The sequence below is a fragment of the Canis lupus genome, chromosome 6 (genome assembly GCF_011100685.1).
Source record: "Canis lupus familiaris isolate Mischka breed German Shepherd chromosome 6, alternate assembly UU_Cfam_GSD_1.0, whole genome shotgun sequence".
Classification (NCBI taxonomy): Eukaryota; Metazoa; Chordata; class Mammalia; order Carnivora; family Canidae; genus Canis; species Canis lupus.
In genome coordinates, this window is record NC_049227.1 from 38165120 (window position 1) to 38181596 (window position 16477).

The 16477-nt window shown below is 43.2% G+C and overlaps 1 long non-coding RNA gene across 2 annotated transcripts; it reads left to right on the plus strand.

Moving 5' to 3' along the window:
* The first annotated feature begins 4654 nt into the window (after positions 1-4654).
* On the plus strand, positions 4655-9769 carry LOC119876371. Of its 2 annotated transcripts, XR_005360951.1 has the most exons (4): positions 4667-4715; positions 8229-8336; positions 8763-8901; positions 9729-9769. It is a non-coding gene; the product is annotated as an uncharacterized LOC119876371 (long non-coding RNA). The 2 variants fall into 2 exon arrangements; XR_005360952.1 differs by lacking the exon at positions 8229-8336 and having other exon boundaries at positions 4655-4715.
* The last annotated feature ends 6708 nt before the right edge of the window (positions 9770-16477 follow it).

Below are 16477 nucleotides of genomic sequence, written 5' to 3' on the forward strand. Positions count from 1 at the left end.
GCACCAGGGAGAGCTCATGTATGGTTTAATTCAGCCATGAGCCCTCTAAGTTGTATGCCACATCTTGGGGGCTTTGCTCATCTGGATGTGCTCAATGGCCAGGAAATCTACATCTAAACACTTAAGTTCAGCATTACTCTCTGCATTTTAAGGATGTGCAGTAAAAATTTAGTACTCTTCTTAGGCCACTGGCCCTTGTGTCCAGCCCCACTGTTTGGCCTGGGCATACACCTACCAACTCCACCATCGTAGCGAGGGAATGGCACATATTGCTTCTGCAAAGTGGCATCTTTCAGATCCTTGGTGGCTTTTCAGATATGCATATCCTTGATGGCCTGGGCAGTTTTACTTGTGTTCTTCAAGTGAATCTGAAGATTTGAACCTCTTGATTTGCATGATTTTATAGGGTTTTCTGGGCAAGTGAATAGCGAACCGTTTTCAGAGATCACCTTAGGCCGCTAACTTCTTATTCTCCAGGATAAATGCCCAAGATTACAATTTCTGGGTCTCTTTTTCTTTAAGAGTTTATTTATTCGTGAGAGACATAGAGAGACATAGGCAGAGACATAGGCAGAGGGGGAAGCAGGCTTCCTGTGGGGAGCCTGATGTGGGACTTGATGCCAGGATCCCGGGATCATGACCTGAGCTACCATCACACGCTCAACCACTGAACCACCCAGGTGCCCCCAGTTGCTGGTTCTTACAGTAATTGCATTTTTTAGAAGTTTTAGAAAAAACCACACAACTGTTTTCTGGAGTGTATCACTTTATATGACCTTCAGCAATGTGTGTGATCTTGTTGCTCCACATTCTTGCTATCAGTTGGTGTTGTCACTACTTCTCATTTTGGCCATTCTTAAATGTAAGTAGTGATACCTCATTGTAGTTTTAATTTCATTTCCCTGATGGCTACTAAGGTTGAACATCTTGATTTGCTAATTCAACATCTGTATATCTCTGTGTTGAAATTATTGTTTATGTCTTTTGCCCACTTTAAAACTGAATTGTTGGGCAGCCCGGGTGGCTCAGCGGTTTAGCACCACCTTCAGCCCAGGGCCTGATCCTGGAGACGTGGGATTGAGGCCCAAGTCAGGGTCCCTGCCTGGAGCCTGCTTCTCCCTCTGCCTGCGTCTCTGCCTCTCTCTCTCTCTGTGTCTCTCATGAATAAATAAATAAAATATTTTAAAAAATAAAATAAAATAAAGTTGAATTGTTTACTTATTTTTCAGTTTTGAGACTTATATATTCTAGGTACAAGTTCTTTGTCAAATAGTGATTTGCAAACATTCTGTCTAATCAATAGCTTTTTATTATTATTCTTTATAACAATTTTATTATAATTAACATATGATATAATTCACCTATTTATATTTAAATTTTTCTTCCTTTTTTAAAAAAATTAAATTCAATTTGCAAACTTATAACACCCAGTGCTCCTCTCATCAAGTTCACTCCTTAGTGCCTGTCACCCAGTCACTCCATCCCATCACCCTCCTCCCCTTCTGTAACCTTTTGTTTCCCAGAGTTAAGGAGTCTCTCATGGTTTTTCTCCCTCTCTAATTTTTCCCTGCTCAAGTTTACCTCCTTTCCCTTATAGTCCCTTTCACTATTTATTATATTCTGCATATAATGAACCTATATGATGATTGTCCTCCGACTGACTTATTTCACTCAGCCTAATACCCTCCAGTTCCAACCAGGTCAAAGCAAATGGTGAGTATTCGTCCTTTCTGATGGCTGAGTAGTAGTCCTTTTGTGTAAATATATATAACTTTATCCATTCATCTGTCAGAAGACATCAAGTTTGGCTGTTGTGGACATTGCTGCTCTGACATTGGGGTGCAGGTGTCCTGGCATTTCACTACATCTATATCTTTGGGGTAAATGCCAAGCAGTGCAATTGCTGGGTCATAGGGTAGCTCTATTTTTCACCTCTTGAGGAACCTCCACACTGTTTCCCAGAGTGACTGTACCAGCTTACCATCCCATATAACTCACCTATTTAAAGTGTGCAATTGATAGATTTTGGTATATTCATAGAGTTGTGCAATCCATGTTCATAACCAATTTTAGAACATTTTTATAGTCAGTAAAAGAAACTTCATATCTATTGCCATTTTGACCCAACCTTCCTACCTGCACCCAAGGCAACAACCAGTCTACTTTATGTCTGTACAGATTTACTTACTCTGAAATTCCATGTAAAGGGACTCATATAATATGTGGCCCTTTTTTGACTGGTTTCTTTCAATTGGCATCGTTTTCCATGGTTTACGCATGTATGGCATACATCTGTACTTCATTCCTTTTATTTCTGATGGACTTTAAGGCTATTGTGAATAGTGCTGCTATGAACATTTGTGAGCAGGTTTTTGTGGACATGTTTTCATTTCTTTTGGATACATACCTAGTTTTGGAACTGTAGGGTCATATAGATGTTTAACTTTCTGAGGAACTACCAGTGTCTTTTTCAAAGCAGTCTTCTCATTTTTTTAACAGTGCCTTTCATGTGAAATGTAAAAAAAAAAAAAAAAAAAAAAGATTTTCTGTATTTATTTATTCATGAGAGACACAGAAAGAGGCAAAGATATAGGCAGAAAGAGAAGCAGGCTCCCTGGGGGGAGCCAGATGAGGACTCGATCCCAGTGTGACATGATCATGACCTGAGCCAAAGGCAGTCAGCCACTGAACCACCCCAGTGCCCCAAAATGTAAAAAGTTTTAAGAGTCCAATGTATTTGTTTTTTCTTTTATGGATGGTGCTCCAAGTCATGTCTATCAACTCTACTTAACTCCAAAATCACAAGATTTCTTATGATGTTCTAGAATTTATAGAGTTTTATGTTTTACATGTACGACTGTAACTGATTTAAGGTTAATTTTTCCATAAGGTGTGACGTTTACATGAAGGTTCTTTTTTTTTTTCATATGGATGTCCAACCTTTCTACATCATCCATTGAAAAGATTGTCCTTTATCTACTAAATTGTTTTTGTACCTTTGTCAAAAATAAATTGGCCAGAGACAGGGATATCCCAGGAAAATCAAACTACATACCAATAAATATCCCTTATGCATATAGATGCAAAAGATACTCAACAAAATGAGAGCAAACTGAATCCAACAGCATATAAGAAGATTATATAGCATGACTAATTGGAATTTATCCCACGAATGCAAGGATGATCCAACATAAGACCAACTAATGTAATATACCACCATTATAAAGTGAAGGGGAAAAAATGATGCAGCAAAACCATTTGACAAAATCCAACACATTTACATGATAAACACACTCAACAAACTAGAAACAGAAGGGAACTTCCTCGACATGATAAAGGGCATTTATTAATAATAATAATAATAATAATAATAATTCCCCACAGCCAACATTATACTAAATGGTAAATGATTAAGAGCTTTCTGCCTAATCAGAAACAAAATGTCTAATTTCACCGCTAATACTTAGCATTTTACAGACAGTTCTATGGTAAGTAAATAGGCAAGAATAAGAAGAAAAGCGGGATGCCTAGGTGGCTCAGCAGTTGAGCATCTGCCTTTAGCTAAGGTTGTGATCCTGGAGTCCTGGGATTGAGTCCCTCATTGTGCTGCCTGCATGGAGCCTGCTTCTGTCTCTGACTCTCCCTCTGTGTCTCTCATGAATAAATAAAATTAAATTAAATTAAATTAAATTAAATTAATAATAAAAGTCATTCAAATTGGAAGGGAAGAAATAAATCTTTCTCTATTCATAGGTGATAATGCTCTTATCTACAGAAAAGCCCAAAGAATCTACATAGAAGCTATTATAAGTTAAATGAATTCAGAAGGGATGCTGGATACAAATCAATATACAAAAATTAGTTGTTTGTATACACCAGCACTGAACAACATTAGAAGGAAATTAAGAAAACAATTCCATTTGTGATAGCATCCAAAAAATATGCAAAAGAGTAAAATTTAACCAGAGATGAAAGACTTCTATGCTGAAAACTACAAAACATTGATAAAATAAGGGAAACACAAATAAAACAAAAGGCACCCTGTGTTCATGGATTGGAAGACTTACCATCGTTAATATGGCAGTTTGCCATATTGCCATATCCCAAAGCTATCTATAGATTCAGTGCAACCCTATCAAAATTCTAATGGTCTATTTGCAAGAAAAAGAGAAGCCAGTCCTCAAATTCATATGGGATTGCAAGGGATCTTGATTATCCATAACACTGTTAAAAAAAGAACAAAGTTGGAAAATTCAAGTTCTCCATTTCAAAAAAAACCCAACAAATCTACAGTAATCAAAATTATGTGGTACTGACATAAGCATAGATTTAGAATAGAACTGAGACTCCAGAAATCAACCCATATATCTATGGTTAACTGAAATTTTTTTTGTAGACTCCATGCCCAGTGTGGAGCCCAGTGCAGGGCTTGCACTGACAACTCTGAGATCAAGATTTGAGCTGAGGTCAATGGTTGGATGCTTAACTGACTAGTCACCCAGGTACCCCTGATCAACTGATTTTCTTTCTTTTTTTTTTTAAGATTTTGTTTGTTTATTTATTCGTGAGAGACACACAGAGAGAGAGGCAGAGACACAGGCAGAAGCAGAGGGAGAAGCAGGCTTCATGCAGGGAGCCTGATATGGGACTCGATCCCGGATCTCCAGGATGACGCCCTGGGCTGAAGGCAGACGCTTAACCACTGAGCCACCCAGGTGTGTAAAAAGCAAGTTTATGATTGCCAGGATTGTGGGGAGTAGGGAATGGGGAATAACTAACTAATGGATGTAGGGTTTTCTTTGGGGGTGATTAAAATGTTTTTGAACTATATAGAGGTGGTGGTTGCAAAACATTGTGAGTATTTGAATGCCACTAATGTATTCATTTTAAAATAATTTTGGGACACCTGAGTGGCTCAGTGGTTGAGCATCTGCCTTTGGCTCAGGGCATGATCCCAGTCTGGGGATTGAGTCCCACATTGGGCTCCCTGCAGGAGGCCTGCTTGTCCCTCTGCCTGTGTCTCTGTGTCTCTCATGAATAAATAAATACTGTATTTTTTATTTTTAAAAAATATTTTATTTATTCATGAGAGACACACACAGAGAGAGAGAGAGAGAGAGAGAGGCAGAGACACAGGCAGAGGGAGATGCAGGCTTCATGCAGGGAGCCTGATGCAGGTCTCGATCCCAAGAACCCAGGATCATGCCCTGGGCCAAGGCAAGCCCTAAACCACTGACCGACCCAGGCATCCCTAAATAAAATCCTTTTAAAAAATAATTTTATTTAATGTGATGTCATCTACCATAAAGTTGCCCATAAAAATCAATTTGCCATGTTTTTGTGGGTCTGTTCATCTAAGGTGAATGACTGAATGACTCAATGAATCGATACATTGGAGATGATCTCCAAATGCAGGTGTTAATGTTTACTCTCAAAAAGTAGATGCCTAGGCCAACTCAATCACAGCTATTTTTTAATTAATATTTTTAGTAGAGGTATGTTTTTCTATTCTATTTTTTTTTTAAGATTTATTTCTTTAGTCATGAAAGACACAGACTGAGAGAGAGAGGCAGAGACACAGACAGAGGGCGGAGCAGGCTCTTCCCAGGGAGCCCCATGCAGGACTCGATCCTGGATCCCGGGATCACAACCTGAGCCACCCAGGTGTCCCTCTATTCTATTTTAACAGGAGCTGAACTTGGACCTGAACATCAGGCAGAGTCGGACACCTGACCATGGAAAACCAATCAGCTTGGGCAGCCCCGGTGGCCTAGCAGTTTAGCACTGCCTTCAGCCCAGGGTGTGATCCTGGATACCCTTGATTAGTCCCATGTTGGGCTCCCCGGGTGGATCCTGTTTTTCCCTCTGCCTCTTTCTCTCTGTGTGTATGTGTGTTTCAAATAAATAAATAAATAAATAAATAAATAAATAAATAAATAAATAAATAAATAAAATCTAAAAAAAAAAAAAACACCAATCAGCCAACCAAAGGAAAATGACATAAATTTATACAAATTATTTATCTGAAAACTGTAAAGAGGGCTAGAGGATGCCCTCTTTATCCCCAATCCAGCATTTTTTAGAAGCAAAACACAAAACAAAATGTTTGTGAATGTAAAATCCGAGCACATCACACAATGTCTGGCTCATAGAAAGTGCTCACTAAATATTTGCCCAATGTTGAATAGATGAATGAACATTCGCAGTGGATAGCTTTCTAAAAGGGTTAAAGAGCCAACATCCCCACATGGAAATAAGGACAGAACCAGTTTTGGAAGCAGGTTAATTTAAGTGTCAACTTGAGAATTTCAGGTGATAAACAGTAGCTTAATGTACCAGGAATTCTAGTTGCAATAACATTTGGTTAGTTAGGTAGGCTTTTATCAATGATAAACTATGGGAAGTATTAACCAGCCATAAAAGAACCTTTCACAGAAATGTACATTTCTTGACGATGAGGGAGGGCCATGTGTGTTGGAATACACAGTAGCTACTTTAGAATAACTCCAGGAGGAGGATCAAGAGATAGAATGGATGCCAACAAAGGAAAAGGAAAGAAAATTCCTCATCAAGAGTAAATAAAGTATCAAATGGAGAAGAAAATAGAATAGGAATATTAAATTTCTAGGTCACTCTGCATCCTAGCAGTTATGGAAATGTGATGGTCAAATGCTAATTAGAAATAAACATTATGAAGCAGGAATGTTGAGGGAGTGAATTATTACAAAATTCCTATGATTTTGGTATAAACCATTTACATATTACACTTTAATTCAAGAACAAAAATTTAAAGCCAGCTGGTAGGGCAGCCCGGGTGGCTCAGTGGTTTAGCGCTGCCTTCAGCCCAGGGAGTGATCCTGGAGACCCAGGATCGAGTCCCGTGTCGGGCTCTCTCTGCATGGAGCCTGCTTCTCTCTCTGCCTGTGTCTCTGCCTCTCTCTCTCTCTCTCTCTCTCTCTCTGTGTTCTCATGAATCAATAAAAAAATTAAAAATCTTAAAAAAAAATAAAACCAGCTGGTAGGTAAATAAGGGCACATTAGCTCCTGGGAGAATGCTTTCTACAATCACATTAGAATATGATAACAATTATTACTTTGCTTTTTAGTGGCTTCCAGAAAGCTATCTATTAACTACTGTCACTGAACTCTTAGTGAGTGAATCACTCTGGGCCTTGTTAAAACTACAGAGGGTGATCAGGTAGTTTCACTTTATTAATGAATTGCTCTGCTGATTGTTACAGGGAACTAGCATCCCTCCAGGACTTCTCTCATTATGATACATTTGGGTTGCCTGTTTTTCTCATAATCGAATACCACAAAGAGGAACCCAAGAGAGTCCTCTTAGCCATCTTGAGAAGTTATTAAGCAAGTTCTGATTGCCTTCAGAGCAAGTGAAAAGCAGCTCCCATGTTCTCAGTTAAACTTCCCTCCTGTGGGAGAGAGGGCCTCTATTGAGTGGGAATAGTTTCTCAATGATGGTTTAAATAGAGATTGTCAAGACCTGTTCATCTTTTAGAAACTAAACTATTTATGGGTGAAATGTTGTAATGTCTGAGATTTCCTTTAAAATACTTGCAAGGGTCCCCTGGCTGGCTCAGTCAGTAGAGCATGCCACTCCTGATCCAGGGACATGAGTTTGAGTCCCACATTGGGTACAGAGATTACTCTAAAAAAGTAATAAGGAGATCCATGGATGGCACAGCAGTTAAGTACCTGCCTTTGGCCCAGGGCATGGTCCTGGAGTCCCGGGATCAAGTCCCACATCAGGCTCCCTGCATGGAGCCTGCTTCTCTCTCTACCTAAGTCTCTCCTTCTCTCTCTATCTCCGTGTCTCTCATGAATAAATAAATAAAAATTTTTAAAAAGATACAGATTTTACACCATTTAGAAAATTAACTCAAAATGAATTCTAAACCTAACTGTAAATGATAAAACTATAAAACTCCTGGTAGGTAATACAGGGGATTACGTAGATGATCTCGGGTTTGGTGATTACTTTTTAGATATAACACTAAATATACAACTCATGAAAGAAATAAATGAAAAGCTGGACTTCATTAGCATTACAAACTTCTACACTGCAAAAGAAACTGTCAAACAATTAGAAGACAAGACAGAGGCTATGAGAAAAAAATTGCAAATGACATATCTAATGAGGGTGCCTGGCTGGCTCACTAAATAGAATGCGATTGATTGATTGATTGATTGATTGATTTATATTTGAGAAGGAAGACCCGAGGGAGAGGGAGAGAGGAAATCCTAAGCAGGCTTCATGACCAGCCTGGAACCTGACACTGGACTCAATCTCACAAACACTAATGGACTGAGCCACCCAGGTACCCTAGAACCACATGCAACTCTTGATCTTGGAATTGTGAGTTCAACCCTCATGCTGGGTCTGGAGCTTAGTTTTTTTAAAAAAAAGAAAAAAAGACATGTCTGTTAAAGGACTGTGAAATTATGTGAAGAATTCTTAAAATTCAAAATAAGAAAATGAACAACTCAATAAAAAAAATGGGCATAAGATCTCAACTGGCCGCTTACTAAATAATGTACACAAATAAAAAGATGATCCACATCATATGTCATTAGGGAATTGCAAATGAAACAATTTAACAGTATACAATGATCAGAATAATGAAAATCAACAAACCGTGAAAACAACTGCTAGCAAAGATGTGCAGGAACAGGAACTTTATTTATTGCTGATGGGAATGCAAAATCACACAGCTTTTTTTTTTTTCTTTTTTTTTTTTTTTCAGCTTTCTTTTTCTTGGCGCAGACTCCCTGATTAGTGTGGAACCTATGTGTGGCTCGATCCCAGGACCCGAGGCGATGACCTGAGGGGAAACCAAGAGTGGTCACTCAACCGACTGAGCCACCCAGGCTCCCTTCTATTAGGTTTAATAGCTAAAGACATGTTTTAATTCACAGATATCCATTGACGGGTAGAGTAGACTCCAGGCCCATAGTGGCGTGGCATGGCCTTAGGGATCCAGGCTCCTGCCTTTACTTCCTATTGTCCTAAGGCTGGCTCCACTCCTGGTTGCCAGTAAACCTTCAGTGGTAAACCAGGCTTCAGCTCCGTGCCTCAGAACACTAAAATTTTGATTCCTTTTGGTGTATGTAGGCTGGGAAGCGTTTAGGCTCCCATAGCCTTTTCCAGGTTACAGTGTAGGCGAGAGAGTGTAGGCTACTCTAACACTTTCTCAGTTGTAGCTGTTGTGTTTATTTGTTCCTGGTTTTTTCCACCATGACCTCCTCGAGGGATGTGGAATGACTGGTATCTACTACAGAGTCGAGGGAAATCCTTAGGTAGTGGTTAGTTTTACACAACGGTTCCGGTCTCCTTTCCTATGGACACAGAACTTCTGGTTGAGCAGAGTTGCCTGAGTGGCTCTCACCAGTGAGTTTGCTGTGGAGTGAATGAGTGGTGGCAGGTCTCCTAGGTGAGGTATGAGATGAGGTTATGTGCTCTCTAGGGTCCTGGGAAAGCAGTTAGCCATATGAATAAAGAGAGGGAGGAAATGGCCGCTGTGAGGAGGGTGAGGGGCTGTGTGTGTGTGAGCAGCAAGACGGATGGCTGAGTCTGTTGACATGTGTAATGGAGGGCCAGATGTGTACGTGTTGGCCTTTTGAGGTAGATGACTTTCCTGCTTGACCTGGTTCCTGAGAATGGACCTGAACCTACTGACCTCTACTCACCTGCCTCCTTTCATCCCTTCCAGGTTTGCAGTAAGCATTGGCTACTGGCAAGACCCTCACATCCAGCATTTTGCAAGACTGTCTTAAGGAGAGAAGGCTCCCGAAATTAACAGAGGCAAGTGACCTCCCCCTTCTTTCCGAATATCCCCTCCTTAGCAAAGAGACCTGACGTTTTTCGGGATTCTTTTTTTTTTTTTTGTATAATTTTTCTTAAGGATTTTTTTTGTTTTTGAGAGAGAGAGAGGACAGAGAGAGAGTGAGAGCACAGAGAAGAGGGGAGGGGACTGAGGGAGAGTGAGAAGAAGCAGACTCCCCACTGAGCAGACAGCCCAATGCGGGGCTCGATCCCATGATCTGGAGATCATGACCGAGCTGAAGGCAGACACTGAGCCGACGGAGCCACCCAGATGCACCAAGGGATTCCCTCTTAAAAAGAGAGTTCCAGTGTTCACTCTCTCCAGTGGTTTCTGGAAGTGCTTCTTTCCCAACATGCTCACCAACATAGCGTATCGTGAAACTTCTCATCTTTGTTCATCTGATATGTGAAAAATGGTATCTTACAATAATTTTATTTTATATTCCTCCTATTTTGGGGTGAAGGTGAAGATCGTTTTTACGTGTCTAAAAGTCACTTATATTATCTTTTACTGTGATCTGTCCAAGTAAGGAATATTACTTTTTTGCCTTGGTACCGGTGATGGTAACACTATTAGTCTCTGCAAGTCATTTCTATCCAGGCAGGAAAGGAGTTGAGATGACAGGGGTGACTTAGTCCCAGGGAGATTGAGAAATTAACCAAATCACTGTAGCTTTTGTGTGTGCAGGGAACGTGGGCCCTAGAGCTGGATCCTCTGGGTAGGTTCTATAAGAAATGCAAAGCGATTTTGAAGTGGTGGTGCCTGGGAATAGGGACAGGGTAGTTACTTTGAGGCATCAGGAAGATGGGGCAAGGCCTTGCTAAGAGGCCTCCCTCAGGCCTCCATCCCATGCCCTTGAGGCAGCTTCCCTAAGAGATGCTGCGAGCCAGGGCTCCTCTATGGGGCGCCAGGGATCTGGGTGCCCCAGGAAGCATGGCAGCCGTGTGTCCTTCCTTCCTCCTCTCTCCCTGGGCTGGCATCTCCAGACTGGAGCTTCCTAGGAGAGTCCTTCCCAAACAGTCTGTGGTGAGCATCTTTTGAGCATCTTTAAAATTGTTTCCCCAGCATCCAGTCTGCTGTGGATGATATTCTTTTTTTTTTTCCCTTTCTTTTTAAAACTTTTTAAAATAAATTTATTTTTTATTGGTGTTCAATTTACCAACATACAGAATAACACCCAGTGCTCATCCCGTCAAGTGCCCCCCTCAGTGCCCAGTCACCCATTTCCCCCCACCCCCCGCCCTCCTCCCCTTCCACCACCCCTAGTTTGTTCCCAGAGTTAGGAGTCTTTATGTTCTGTCTCCCTTTCTGATATTTCCCACACATTCTTCTCCCTTCCCTTATATTCCCTTTCACTATTGTTTATATTCCCCAAATGAATGAGAACATACACTGTTTGTCCTTCTCCGATTGACTGACTTCACTCAGCATAATACCCTCCAGTTCCATCCTCGTTGAAGCAAATGGTGGGTATTTGTCATTTCTAATGGCTGAGTAATATCCCATTGTATACATAAACCACATCTTCTTTATCCATTTGTCTTTCGATGGACACCGAGGCTCCTTCCAATACAAATCAAAACCACAATGATATACCACCTCACACCAGTGAGAATGGGGAAAATTAACAAGGCAGGAAACCACAAATGTTGGAGAGGATGCAGAGAAAAGGGAACCCTCTTACACTGTTGGTGGGAATGTTGAAATGGTGCAGCCACTCTGGAAAACTGTGTGGAGGTTCCTCAAAGAGTTAAAAATAAACCTGCCCTACGACTCAGCAATTGCACTGTTGGGGATTTACCCCAAAGATTCAGATGCAATGAAACGCCGGGACACCTGCACCCCGATGTTTATAGCAGCAATGTCCACAATAGCCAAACTGTGTGTGGATGATATTCTTTAACACACAGGGAAAATGATTTACTGGATGCATAAAATACAAACTCAAATCATTTATAGGAGAATCAGTAGACATAGAATTCCTATGTCCAATTGCTGTAAGTCTCTAAATGCCACTGAAATGTGGTTCTTAGGACAGTCATCCTTTCAGCGGCAGGGCTTTAGAATGCAGATTGTATTCCTTTCCCCCTCTTCGATTTCCCATCTCCTGTGCTGAACAAGTTAATTTTTTCAGCAACATTTGCGTGGTGCCTTTCCCTCCCCCCATCTCGAGGACACTTTATAAACATAGAGACTCTCACCCACTCGGGATGGAGACGAAGGGAACATGATAAGAATTACCCACCCCCACCCCCCGTTATATGTTTCTGCTTTGATACTTACCTGGCCAATTTCATGACCCCAAAATACTATTTTGTCATGATCTTGCCATTTCAACGTTTAGCAGAGGCCTTAAGTGGCTTTCACCTTAGCTACGAGAAAGCACGTTTTCAAGAGGAACGTTTCGATCTGATGTGTTGATGCAAAACACTTGTCTTTCCTAAGTGAAATTATGGGAGAGTTTAAGATAGGTAATTCCACTATTAAATAGATTGTATTTGCTTTGGTTCAAACAGCTTTAAAAAGGGATAGAGTTTGAAAGCACTGTTTCTCTTGTGAATTTCACAGATAACGCGCTGACCCTGAGGAAGAACAGAAGTGTCCTGTTTTGCTGTTCTCCTGGGGTGGGCTTTGCAGGGATTATGTCTGACCTCCGTGAGCCATAGCTTGTGTCTGTCTCTCTTTCAGGTTATTTTGCTCGAGTCCATGGCGTCAGTCAGCTTATCAAGGCATTTCTACGGAAGACAGAATGTCACTGTCAGATTCCTAATCTTGGGGCTGGCGTGGATAGCACCTTCTGGAGATTAAAGGTAAATTAAAACTCCCCTTCTTATTTGCCAAATTGTTTTGTTTTGTGAAGGTGCCTGCGTGGCTCAGGAATGTTAAAAATATATTCAGAGGGAATCCAGTGACCAGGGCTGCCTGTCTCTCGCTCCATCACCAGCTGCTTGCAGCTGCTGCCACCATCAGCCGCCTACGTGATGTCTCTAGGGCCATAGTGGAGGATGTGCGCCTTGCTTGTCATTCTTTGGTGTTAGAAACAGGGCTTATGATCACACTCCTCCTATACATTTCGTGTGCACGTGTGGAAGAACCCTGCCTGTGGAATTGCTGAGACTGACAGCCCATGCATTGGCCATCTTGACAGTAACTGAGATTTTATTGTCATCAAGACAGTGTGTTCGGTACAGTTTGGAGATGAGCGAGGCTGGGTGAAGGTACTATGACAGAAAGCCCTTTTGTAGCTATTCCCTGATGTGATCCCCCACCTGCTGTGTTAGGGATCAAGAACAGGTATCATTACACTCACTCACAGGAAAGGGGACGGTCCCATTAGTGGCAGAACCAGGACCGAGCACTGGTCTTTGATTCCCGGCTAGAATCATAGCTGCCCACCTTTTCCCTCTGACACCTTCACCGATTGCACCTGCCTTTTTGTAGGTTCGTACGGATTTTTCTCAGTTCTTCTATCAGGTCCGTCACGTGGCAGTGATGGGTACGTGCGTTTCCCCAGGTTTCTTGCAGGCGTACACCAAGAAAAATCAGTGTGTGGGCCTAACAGCACCCGCATAGGCATTTTGTCCCTAATCAGTTCACCTGATAAGGAAGTCTTTGGTCGTGAGTGCGCCCGACCTTTCTGCTATTCAGGCGAGAACCCAGCAGCCTCAGCACAGCCGGAGTATTCATTGTTTGCCTCTGCACTATTCATTCAGGATAAGATAGCTAACATTTATGAAGTGCTTGCACATACGCGACCTCATGAATTAACGTGAGAGCTCTGGGGTGGAAGGGTTAGAGATCGGGAAAGGGGGTGCTGCAGGAGCCTGTGTCTTCCCCAGATTGGGCGGCCAGTGGTGTTGATGCCTGGAACAAACTGTGGACTACAGCTCCGCCACGTCCAGGCTCGGCTCCTGTTCTCTGCACGGAGCCCTGTGGTTGTTCGGTGGGGAGTCTTTGCCGTTCGTGGGGCAGTGGTGCCTGTGTACCTCAGAGACCATGCTGTGGGGGAAGGAACTGGGACAAAGCACAGTGGCAGAATGTGGACCGTGGTAACAGAAGCCACTGGAGAAACGCCTCCTTCGGGCCTGACACCCTTTTGACCTGATCTCGTGATTTGGTTTCTCCCCTCTGTCATGTAGGTGTGTTAGTAATTAATAAATCTGAGAGTTTTATTTCTAAGCAAGGTACGCTGAGACTAGGTACCCTTCCAAGAAAAAGGTTCTCTGTCAGGAGTGAGGGAGGTGAATAACACAGGGAGGGTCTGGAAGATTTTGCGAATTTTTGTTTTGTTTGATAAGTATATTGGTCCAAAGAATTTTTAACAAGTCAAAGTTTGTGGGTTTTGTTTTTGAAATTGTATTTATTTATTCATGAGAGACACAGGGAGAGGGAGAGAGACAGGGTCCCTGCAGGAACCTGATGCAGGACTCGATCCCAGGACCCTGGGATCATGCCCTGAGCCAAAGCCTGATGCTCAACCACTGAGCCACCCAGGTGCCCCAAATCTAGGTTTCTTGGGGAAAAAAACATCCTGTTTGCTCTTTGGAGCCCAAGCCAGTGGGCCATATTTAGCTTACAACCTATTTTGTAAGTAAAGCTTTATTGGAAGACAGCTGCTGCCATTGACCTACATCTCCTATCGCTGCTTTACTACCACGACAGCCGGTTGAGTAGGTCAGACGGAAGCCGTCTGGCCGGCAAGGACTGAAATACTTTCTGGCCCTTTACAGCAAGTTTGCTGAGCCCGTGTTGAGATACATGTACTTCTGTAACAGAGTGGGGAAAATCGCATCTGCCAGTCTGTTGTCTCATGCACCTTCCATCGGATGGTCCCCTGGCGGCACCAGCAGGGGCTTAGCTGCGGGTCACAGGCTTTTGCTGCCACAGTCGTGGGAGCTCGTCCTATAAGATCTCAGGGGCCCTAGACTGTTGGGGCAGTTGAAGTCTCCCACCTTAAGGCAGTGGACCTAGTAGGACCCAGGAAAGCTGGCACTGCCACAAGCAGAATCAAGGCGGACTGAACCCCTTTGAGGGACCTCGGTTTCTTGGTGTCTCCTGAATTCTGCTTCCACACAACCGAAGGATCAAGTAGGCGGGGATGGGTCTCGAGTCGGGCAGCCCATGCCATGGCCAGCTTTTCAGTCTCAGTGATGCCCTTTCTCACTGCTGCCCCTGGCCGCCCTCCAGTAGCGAGGCCCCGTCTTATATGTCTCGTATGACACATGAGTTCCTGGCAAGTGGAGTGTCAGAAGGCTTTAGGGAATCCGAGAATAAAATCCGAAGTGTCACATGCCACAGCCATTTGTTTCTTTGCCAACCGAGAAAGAAGGTATCTGCTCCAGGTGTGCCTTCTGGAAGCTTTCCCTCCACAGTGACCCCTTACTCAGAATTCTAATGAGGGTCAAGTGGCTGATGCATGGGAAAGCCCTTGTGTATCATTTCTTTCTTTTTTTTTTTTTTTAAGATTTTAAAAGTATTTGAGAGTGAGCCAGGGGGAGGGGCAGAGGGAGAGATAGAGAGAATCCTGAAGCAGACTCCTCCCTGAGCATGGAGCCCATCTTGAGACTCTATGCCAGGACCCTGAGATCATGATCTGAACCAGAATCAAGAGTCAGCCTCTCAGTTGACTGAGCTACCCAGGTGGCCCAAGGGGGAAAGCTCTGTATGATAAAGTAAGAAGTCCTATAGGAGATGTAGGATCACATACTGTCCCTGATTTGCTTTTAATTGTTCTCATTGTCTTTGGGGATTTTAGACCGTCCTTAACCTTTCATATCGTGTGAGTACAGTTCTTGAGGGTGCTGTCGAGTTTCCTGCAAAAGTTACGTCCTCGTATGCCCTCAGCATTTCCTCCAGATCCCTTCAGATAGCTCATCTGTCCTCGTGCTCTGCAGACAGGCCAGCATGTGGGGGATTCTGAACATGAACAGTTGAGGTGGGTGAGCTTATCTCTGATGTGTCAGGAAATGGTCTTTTGTCTGTTATCCTGTCCCCCCCCCCTTTCCCCCACACTAGATCCCTGAGATTTGCCGCCTGGGTTGGGGCTAACTGGATCTCACAGTTCTGACACTTGCCCTCAGGGGTCCCCTCCCACAAAGAAATGCTTGCTCATGCCTCCTGCCCCCTTCATGCTGGGGGGGGCAGCGCCACGCGCCCCCCCCCACTGCCCTATCCCTGCTTCCCATCACTTGATACTATCTACGTGTGTGGGGCTCTTCCCTGTGTAGTTGCTCAAGTCAGAAACGGTTGTGTCCTCCTGCCCCTGCTTTTCCTTTAGCCAGCCAGCACCTGCGAAGCCACCAGCGGATTCTGGACACCAGCAACTGTCTTTCTCTTGTCTTTTTTCCCCCTTTAAATCAGTGGTTCTGTGTTCCTGGAATATAAGTACAGGTGGACATGGGGGTGTTGAAAGGAAACAGGGGGGGATGCCGAACAAGTCACCGGGTTGTAGGGAGCCTTGTTTTCTTGCCAGGCAGTACTCGGGTGTCATTGAAAAGGCCAGAAAGGCCAGTCTGTGCAGTTGGTGAGGAGTGAGGAGAGAATGCGTTCAAGAATAGTCATCAGGGAGTGAGTGAGTGATTGGAACGATGGATGGAGAGTATGTGCTCGGATGGCCGGGGGGTGACCAGGTGGGT